The 10,138-nt window shown below is 38.6% G+C and overlaps 1 pseudogene; it reads left to right on the top strand.

Annotated features, from left to right (window-relative positions):
• The first annotated feature begins 6,160 nt into the window (after positions 1-6,160).
• Positions 6,161-7,279, top strand: LOC120144604 (annotated as a pseudogene).
• The last annotated feature ends 2,859 nt before the right edge of the window (positions 7,280-10,138 follow it).

Genomic DNA, 10,138 nt, shown 5'->3' with positions numbered 1-10,138 from the left:
GTATGCATGCTCATCAAGGTTGGAACCAAGCGCCTAAGGCTTCTAGGATGCGGAAGCTTTAACACCAATGTGGCTACTCCAAGCCACTAAAGTTGGACTATGGTGTGGAAGTGCAAACACAAGAGTGGCTACTCCTAGCCACAAAGAGATGCAACAACACAAAGAGACTTAAGAACAAAGAACACAAGAACTAGAGTAAATGCCTCAGAGTTTTATTACTCTCTCCCAAGAGAATCAATGAATGAATAGATGGATGGATGGATGGATGAATACAAATGAGGAGGATAGACTCTCTATTTATAGTTGAGCTCCCTCTCAATCAATGGCTAGGATCGATTTACATCAGCGGCCCAGATCAAATACAATCTCCTAAATCCCCCAAATTAAGAGATTGGATCTACAATATCTTCTCTGAACTAATGAAACTCAATCTTATCCTACCTGATTACATCAATTAGTAGGGTTATTTCCTTTGATAAGTATTCACACTGGATATGGTAAGAATCCTCCACAATCTCTATTGATTTGTTGTGTCTTACCATAATTACCGAGCTCCTGTGATCATCTTCGGATATGATGCCACTTTCTTTTTTTGTACGGTAAATGTGAACTGGCCCATGACATTCTCCCCCACCAAACCTAGCGACACCCTCGTCGCTCCACTTGACGATCCTGTGCAACATCAACTTGGACACTTCTCAACGCCTTGACTTGTTGCGGTCCTCCTATATGAACTACTTGCCGTGGCTTCTGCCGCATGTAACTTCACGATACCTCGCGCCATACTTCACATCAACTTGGTTTCCTTTCGATGCCTCCACTTGCTCATGTCCTCTCATAAGGACTCGACCTCCCCATAAAGGTTGTTTTTGCTTTGGCTTTGCCGCCAAGTGATGAAATGGGCTAACATGCCCACAAGTATATCTCTGTAGTAGGAACCCTTTTCTACAAGTCTTGATTTATCTCAGATTGGGCCCTCACTCTACGAAAAAGTCTTGGATCCCTTCCAAACTTTATTTCCTCGGCGCTAAAGGTTAGGTCCTACCCGACATACCTTCACTAAAGGCAGTAAATCAAACTCAAAAGAATACTAGAATCATGGTGAAAAGTACATTCCTCTATAATTTCATGGCATTTACTCAAAAATGTGCTAGCCCTTCTTACTCCATGAAGTCTCACACTCCTCGTATCGAACCCTCCCCATTAATGTTCTTTGCGTCACCATGCATCGACACTTTCTCACGGCAAAGTCCGATGCCTCTTATGATGGTCTCTGAAGCCTTGTTATCTACACGAACATGCTCAGCAAACTCTTCAGATACATGCAACCCTTCAAGCACTTGGCTTTCACTCACATTTGCAAAAACAAACCTTATTGAGCCAAGTCTCAACGCCTTTTTGATCTTAGGTTTGTCATATTCTCTGGACAACTCGATCCTGGGCTCATCCATCACCTTGGATGACTCGACTCCCCTCGGATAATCTTGAAACACCTTTGGCATCTTAATTTGACGATAATTTGTTTGCTCAACTCTTACCCTCAGCTTAGAATATCTGAAACTTGTACTTGTGCCAAGTTTTCACACATCTTCCCCAGACTCACCAGTTGGTTCATCATTGAGTGGATTTTCGCTGCCACTCGAGGAATTACATTTCTCATCCTTTGACTTGCCTTCATCACAGATTCCCTCACCACTCTCCTCGGCTTTCAGCTTTGCCTTGGAAGCCTTACTCTTATTGACTCCAAATTCTCTGATGGACTCGACGGTTGTCAAGGCTTTACACAACTCCTTGACTTCCCTTCGCTCCAAAACTTTCTCTGCCCATGTCTTCAACTCGAACATGAAAGTGAAGAACTCATATTCTTAAATCAAACTCGAAACTCTGAGCATGAGCTTTCTGAATTGACTCACATACTCTTTAAGTGTCCCTTTATGAATGTGACGCCTCAACTTGGACCACACCTCCATCCTGGCATACTGTGAGCAAACTTGCTCACTCTCCACTATCGGCTTGGCGGCTTTATCTTCGCTATTGCACCAGGTCTTTTCCTATGCTTGTTTGTTTTAACACCTACAGTCTTGTCACGTCTCAATCCTAGATTGAATACTTTGGAATTTGTAGTCGCACCACTTTTTGGCCTGGCGGCATTGGCATTCGTAATCATGCTGCTCTTTTAAGGTTTGGTCGTATTGGTACTCGTAATCGATCCAAGTCCCTTTCTTGGCTTGGTTGCTTTCTCACTTGTAGTTGCACTATTTTCTTTTTTGAGGGCGTTGATACTCACAATCACGCCAAGTCTTGCTACTCCTCATTCTGGCTTGTCTATTCCCCTGACGATGATAGTAAGGCTACTCTTCTCGGGACATCTTCTAACCAAATAAGGACCATCATAGAAGTAGCACTTAAACTTTTCCTTGCTCGTCTACTTCTTCACATTGGTCTTATCATTGCTATTCTTTACCGATGGCTTTCCTTAGCTACGAACGATAGATGGCTCACCTTGGCCATTTGAAGAGCTTCCTTTATCATCTCCCAGCTGCACCTCTTCCTGGTCTCCCCCATTATTAATGCATTCCCTCGACGTGGGCATGGATGACTCTATGTTGGTCGGCTTTCCTCCACTAGCTATGGCTTCCGAAAGTCTTTGGTAATCACCTTGCTCTACCTCGAGCTTCATCACTAGTCTAAGTCCTTCTATGAAGGTCTTGAGCGCACCGCATTCACTCATTGCTCCATTACATATGAGAAGCTCCTTCTTGAGCTCATCCACCTCATTTCTCAAAGCCATCACCTCAACTTTATGGGTGTTACTCCCTCGAGCCATTTCTAACTCGTTGAGAACTTGGTGCGTCTCATCCTTGAACCTGTCCTCCATGGACTCTAATTTATCAAGGCAGAACTCCATAACACCCTGGGTCTCCTTGACCTCTTCCTCAGCTTTTTCAAGTCTTATGACCCTCTTTCCCCACAAAGTTGAGATATTCTCCAACTTGATGAGCCTCTCAATGTGAAAAGCTAAACCTTCAATCAAATAAATGCATCTTTCGTCTATTGTCAGTCCCCCTTCTTGTTCCCTATCCAAACTCTCCTCGTCTTCATGAGTGAACGCACTGTCTTGCTTGAACATGCCTTAAGCTCCACCTTTGAGCATCTCTACCTTGAGATACAACTTCTCTTAGTGTGTTTTTGCCGCCTCAAGGATTTCTTGTGAACTCATCATGGCATCCCCCCTGCTTGGATACTGATGATGCTCTCGAGCTCATCAGACTTTCTTCTCGTTTCCCACCATGGCTCACTTTACCTTTGCGTGTGGAAACTCTTTTTCTCTTGTGCCCCATCTCCACTCTTTTTCACAAACTAGTTCAATCACCATTGACTAGCTTGAGAGCAAATCCTTGCAAACTTAACTACCAAAGTAAATTGATAATATGGTAAGTAAATCAAACTTACCTAGTTTGCCACTTCCACCAAACACAGACAAAATGATTGTTGTCTGCCTACAACGACTCGCTTTAATATCACTTGTCATGCCCTCAAAACCTTTAAGCCCAAACCGTTGCAATATCAGAGTTATGGTCTGATGGGACGTGCAACCTTAGATGCTTCTTGACACTTATGGGTCTTCTCTACGACTAAGTAAGTCTTACCCAAGCCTAATGAGCATGTAAACTCACCAAAGTTAAAACCAAACCCTTAAGGTTTCTAGGATGCAGAAGCTTTTAACACCAACGTGGCTACTCCAAACCACCAAAGGTTGGACTATGGTGTGGAAGTACAAACACAAGCGTGGCTACTCCTAGCCACCAAGAGAGGCAACAACACAAAGGGACTTAGGAACAAAGAACACAATAATTATAGTACATGCCTCAGAGTTTTATTACTCTCTCCCGAGAGAATTAATGAATACAAATAAGGAGGAGAGACTCTCTATTTATAGTTGAGCTCCCTCTCAATCAATGGCTAGGATCGATTTACATCAGCGGCCTATATCGAATACAATCTCCTAAATCCCCAATTTATGGGATTGTATCTACAAGATCTTCTCTTAATTAAAGAAACTCAATCTCATCCACAATCTCTATTGATTGTTGTCTCTTTCCATAATTACTGAGCTCCTGTGATCATCTTCGGATATGATGCCATTTTCCTTTTCTGTACGGCTAATGTGAATAGGCTCCACAATATTCTCTAAGTGATGGGCCAAGTCTAGTGACCTTGGCAAGCCCACACTCGGACCCAAATATCACAGCCCATGACAATAAGATCATGCTCATGCCTGCTCCACCACCAACAATAAATTTATATTTTATCCCTATTCTTATCTTATTGTCCACAAAACTTGTATTTGTCCCAATTTAATTGGATGTGAAGTAAGATCTCTACGAAACCCATCCCACTAATATCCTTAGTTGTAGCCATTTTTTTATACAAATAATAATACCAAATCTTTTTTAAATCAGAAATTCAAATTTAATTTAGTAGTTAAAGTTTTTTATTTTTATTTTTTGAAATCACCATGAATGATGCTAACGCCATGCAAAGTTTCCAACATATAAAGCATCCCACTAGTGTAATAAATACACAATACATCTTCCTTGAACTAGGCAGTGAGCACATAAGAAATAATGGCAACACAATGGCAAATGTAAGAGAATCCTTGTGTCACATACGAGTATGCTGCAACCGGAATAGATATGAATCTTGTGTGCAAAGAAAAACCGAAGCTTCATCTCTGATACAATGAAATCAGAGAAATCCTATAAATTACTGATAATGATGTAAAATCAAAAGCAACTAGAATTGTTCTACTTTTAGAATTCCCAAGGGAATGCAGGCTCTGACAATTTTCCATCAGAATCAGATCAATTCATTTGTGAATCACCAAAACTTATCCTTGCATCTTGCCTGGACTTTCTAAAGGAAGACACGTTTTATCGACGTAATAACCTGAGAAATCCAAGACAAACGCAACTGTAGATTATTTCTACGGATTTCTAGATTTTGTCTGGGCCTTGGCTTAACTTGCGTCTAAAAATTTATAGCCTCCACGACCCTTTCTTAAATTTCCCAAGCCCATGAACCCTATGGTGTGCTCTGTAATATGAACCACCCCAATTAAATAACCGGTTGCTCCGTTGAGGAGGAGCATATTTGAGAAGGACTAATAAAATTTCACTCGATTTAATAAATATTTTTTTAATTTTATTTAAAAAATTAAATTCGAATTGAGTTGTAAAATAAAACTCGAATTACTTAAAATTTTTAATAATTAGTAAATTGATTTTTAAGCTATATTTAAGTTCTTCAACTCTGCAGGGTATATGTATATTACATTTAAATATATATATATATATATATGATTATAAAAAGTTGTTGAAATTAGAATTAAATAATACCATAACATAACAATATTTATAACTAAATTTAAATAGAAACTCAAACAAATTACTTAACTTAATTAAAAAGTATTTAAATAAAATTTGAGCTATAAAAATCAAACTAATCAACTCGAGTCCGAATATTCATTCTTATATTTGAATTCAAAGTGCGTGATGAATATATGTGGTTGGGCGATAGTAAAAAAGTGGGGCTTCATTTGCAACTTGAAAAACATGTGCTAAGCTTGGTCTGTTTTGCTGATTTTAAAAGCCCTTTTTTTTTTTTTTTTTTTGATACATTAAAAGGTCATAAAGATTGTTAGGTGCTCCAAAATAATTGAGCATAAACAAATTCTCAACTTCAGGGTGGCTTAACTGATCTCAGTACCCGACTTAGCGTTTCCGTCATTTAAATTGACAAGGAGACGCCACTTGTTGCATCCTTTGATCCCAAAAATTCCAAAACCATGAGGAGGATGGATGCATTATTTGTCAGCTCAACAGAAAAGAAAAAAGAAAGTAAAATCCAAAACCCACTCAGATGGTCAGATTTCTCAATAATAGACCAACACATAGCAAAATCTTGCGTGCTGCGCATTGCGAAGTTGCCACATACGCCTTTTTGCATGCACATCCCTAATGCTATGCGGCCACGCAGCTATTTGCCCATACGCTTGTCACCTTCTCTCTCTACCAGCCTCTCTATATATCTAAATCTCTCAAGATCTAAAGCTGATATTCCTTTCTTTTCTTTTCTTTTTCTCTTTTGATTCTGAAAGATGAGCACCGCTTGTGCTGAACAACAACGTAAGTTCGTTCTCGCAAAGTTCTGCCTTTGAAAGATATTGAGATTCCTCCGAGGAAGCTTCTTTTTTCACATAATCATCATATCCAAGATAACGCCCCCATGCAACTTTCTCCCTACGAAGCTATCCTGGAGAAATATCTGCTTTCCAACAGGAATAATAACGGTGAAGATGAAGAGAATGACGCTGATCCCTATGCGTCTGACCATTTCCGCATGTATGAATTCAAGGTGAGGAAATGTACGAAGAGCAGGAGCCACGATTGGACCGACTGTCCCTTCGCTCATCCCGGAGAGAAGGCCCGCCGTCGTGACCCTCGCCGCTACCGCTACTCCTCCACCGTATGCTCCGACTTCCGTCGTGGCGGCGGATGTCCTCGTGGGGATGATTTTGATTTCGCGCACGGGGTGTTCGAGTGCTGGCTGCACCCTACCCGTTACAGGACCGAAGCTTGTAAGGATGGGAAGGACTGTAACCGCAAGGTTTGCTTCTTCGCTCATTCTTCTCGTGAGCTACGTCTCTTGCCTGCCGAGGCATCTCCCAAGCACTAGAATTCAGGCTCTTGCAGCTCTTCCCCGTTGAGCAAAATACAAATTGCTGCTTGTTTTGTCACTCTGCTACCTCGTCTCCCACGAGCACTCTGTTGGGTTTTCCTCATTTATCGAGAACACCATCTTTATCACCGCCATTGTCTCCTGTGAAGAACGGGTTTTCACCCATTCCTAGGTACACCAATCAGCCGAGTAAGCTCGGAACTGAAACCATGAGTTACCGGCACGTGCTTAACGAGCTGATGAGCTCTATGGAGAAGATGAATTTCTATGAAGCCTCTTCACCAATGGCTGGCGGGAACAACAACCCCACTATAACAAATATTCCCTGGCTTGATCTTCCTCTCAAAGGAGAAGACCAGTGCCCGACACAGTTTGCTCTATCTCCTTCCTGGCCAAGTCCATCTGCCTCGGGACAACATTTTGGTCCAACCTGGAAACCATTTGGCGGTGATGACGAGAAGCGCAATGAAAATGGCTTGGGATGTGATTCTGATCCCAATCTTGGGTGGGTGAATGAGCTGTTGATGTAGAGAGGATGACGACGACGAGGAGAGAATCACATGTGGTGATACTGTCATGGAACAGTCGTACCTATATATATATATGTATCTGAATATTCGATCTTCAAAGTGTATATATATGTGTGTGATTGCTGATCTGGTTATTGGTTCAAGCCCTCAATTGTTTTTTTCAAATTCAGATTGTTAAAGTTTGTTTTGAGTTTTGCTTTAATTGTGTTGGGAATACCTTTCGAAGATATATGATGAATATGATCTTCCTTTATATTTTATGTAATAAACCTTTTGCAGTTATTGTTATTTCTCCAAAGTCCACGTCCAGCATGTGTAACCTAATACAGGTAATGACGACATTCTGGGTCCAAATATCATGCTTAAATAGGATTCAAAGACAACATGACAACTGGGAACACGTGGCGGACATGCAAGAGCTAAGGTGGCTCCGGCGACTAAATCTCAAGGAGATGAATATAGGGATAAAAGAAGCAGATGGTAGTAGGTGTAAATAGTATTAAAGTTGTTCCCTAGGAGGGTACTTAATATCTGAAAGAAGCAGATTGTTTATGCCTCACAACAATGGTGAGGGAGCACCCCATGCACTAATCATCCACTCATGCCTGCCCTCTTCATTTTTTTATTGGCTCGCATCATTCCCGGGACCAGAGTCCCCTCCTTCCCTTCTGCACCGCCACTTACTACTTAATAAATTGGCTGCCCATACTTGAAAGTTCAACCAAATAGGGTAAAGTACGCTATTCGGTAGTTAAAGTACACAAATGACCATATATTCTAAATTTGTCTTTTTACTTTTAGTAAAATTAAATTAGTGTTTGTATAAATCGTAAACTAATCAGTTGTTTGAAAAATAAAATTAGTGTTTGTAACGAACCGGATATTAATCAGTTGTTTGAAATATGTATTTTATAGATCGAGACTATATTTATATTTTAATGTAGAATTAGTGTTTAAAATAATAGCATATATTATTAAAATATAATTTTATGATATTACATTTAGATTGCCTATTACATCTCTTTAAAATTCTGATATGGAGACTCTAAAAGCAATGATGTAGTTTTATTTTCAAGGGGGAAGTATGGTCTTCTCCATCCATCATCCAATTTGCATGCTCTTGGGCCCAATCTATACGGGCTAAAACCTCTTCCATCCCACCAAAGCAAATTGCACACCCAGGGACTAAATTTGGAGACCTCCCCATCCAGGGTGGTTAAGCTCAACACAAATGGAGCTGTGAACCAGTCCACGATGGAAGCGACAGGTGACAGTATTTTTTGGAATTCTGAAGGAGTTTGGTTATCAGGCTATTCTTGCAGCATTGGTCGATGCCTTGTCCTTCATGCAGAACTTTGGGCCCTCTTCGATGGTTTGAATATCGCTTGGAATCAAGGTTACAGATGTACTGATGTCGAGTTGGATAGTTAGGAAGCAGTCAATATCCTCTCCTTTACAGTCCGCTACAGCGCTGTCCTTTGAATTGGCCATCATTCGCAGAATTCGGGAATCCTCCAACATCAATGGAGTATTAGGATCATTCACATTAATCGAGAGAATCGTGAGACAAATCGTATGGCGGATGCGGTCGCCTGACTTGGCCATTCAACACCTGAGGGGCTCTCTGAGTTGAACGACCTGCCTAATGGAACTCATCGGCTTCTCCAGCTGGACATGAACCGTTGGAGAAGTATCATCACTTGCTGCTAAGCAGCTTTCTATTATTTATATTAAAAAAAAACAAAGACACAATTTTTATGCTACTAAATATAATTTTATAATATTACATTCAGCAAATTAATATTTTATAATATTACATTCAGTAAATTAACATTTAACATTTTATAATATTATATTATGCAATTTAATGCTTATGTTCATCAATTTTTTTAATAAAGCTGATAAAGAAAGATAATGTTTTAATAAAAGCGATTGTAAATATTTTAATAAAGTAAGAGAAGATGAATTTAGAATATATTCATATAATTATTTTATAATTTTTAATAATTGTTAAAGAATTAATAATTATTTTATAATTTTTAATAGTTTTTAATGATTAAAGAATTAATGAAATAGCGCATTATAGTTTAATGGCTTAAAACAAAAATAAGTGTCTAAATTATACTTAAATTTAATTTTAGGTGTCTAAAGAATTTCTTGTTAAAAATAGGTGCTTAATATTTTTTCCGTTACATTTTTAGGTGTCTACTGATAAAAAAATCGTTAAGTGACACATGTCACGTTCATAATTAAAAAAAATATTTTTAAGTAATATTTTTTTAAAAATTATAAAAGGACGCGTCACTTATTTTTTTTAACGGTAGATACCTAAAAGTGTAACAAAAAAATATTAGGTATTAAATTTTAACAAAAAATTCTTTAGACACAAATTTTAGATTTAGTTTAGACACTTATTTTTTGTATTGAACATAGTTGAATAACTATTTATAAATTTTATTCTATTATATAATATCGTAATTTTTGTGAAATTAATTAAATTTTTTATTTTTAATTCAATCAATTTTATAATCATAATTTTGCATCTTCAAAATTCTTAACCTTTTCATGGTACATAAGTTTTCAGAATGTTTTCTCCCATAGTGAGTTCCCCACCAATGTAATAACATTATCCGAGATGTGACAGGTAAAATTTTTTATCATGTAATCATCATTTTTATCCCATTATTATTATTATTAAATAAAAACCAAGTAAAAAAATATAATAAATGTCCCTTTACATTTTTTTAAACCCTTTACAAACTCATATAACTAAACCTCATTTGGCCCAAGTAACCATAACAGTTGAAGCTCAGTAGAGGAGACCCACGTACATTAACCCAAAAGAGATTAGGTTTTTGTGTTATCTG

Source organism: Hibiscus syriacus, unplaced genomic scaffold (genome assembly GCF_006381635.1).
Source record: "Hibiscus syriacus cultivar Baekdansim isolate YM2019G1 unplaced genomic scaffold, ASM638163v2 tig00110890_pilon, whole genome shotgun sequence".
NCBI classification, from domain to species: domain Eukaryota; kingdom Viridiplantae; phylum Streptophyta; class Magnoliopsida; order Malvales; family Malvaceae; genus Hibiscus; species Hibiscus syriacus.
The sequence above is the reverse complement of the archived record's forward strand: the minus strand, read 5'-3'. Positions and strand labels throughout refer to the sequence as shown.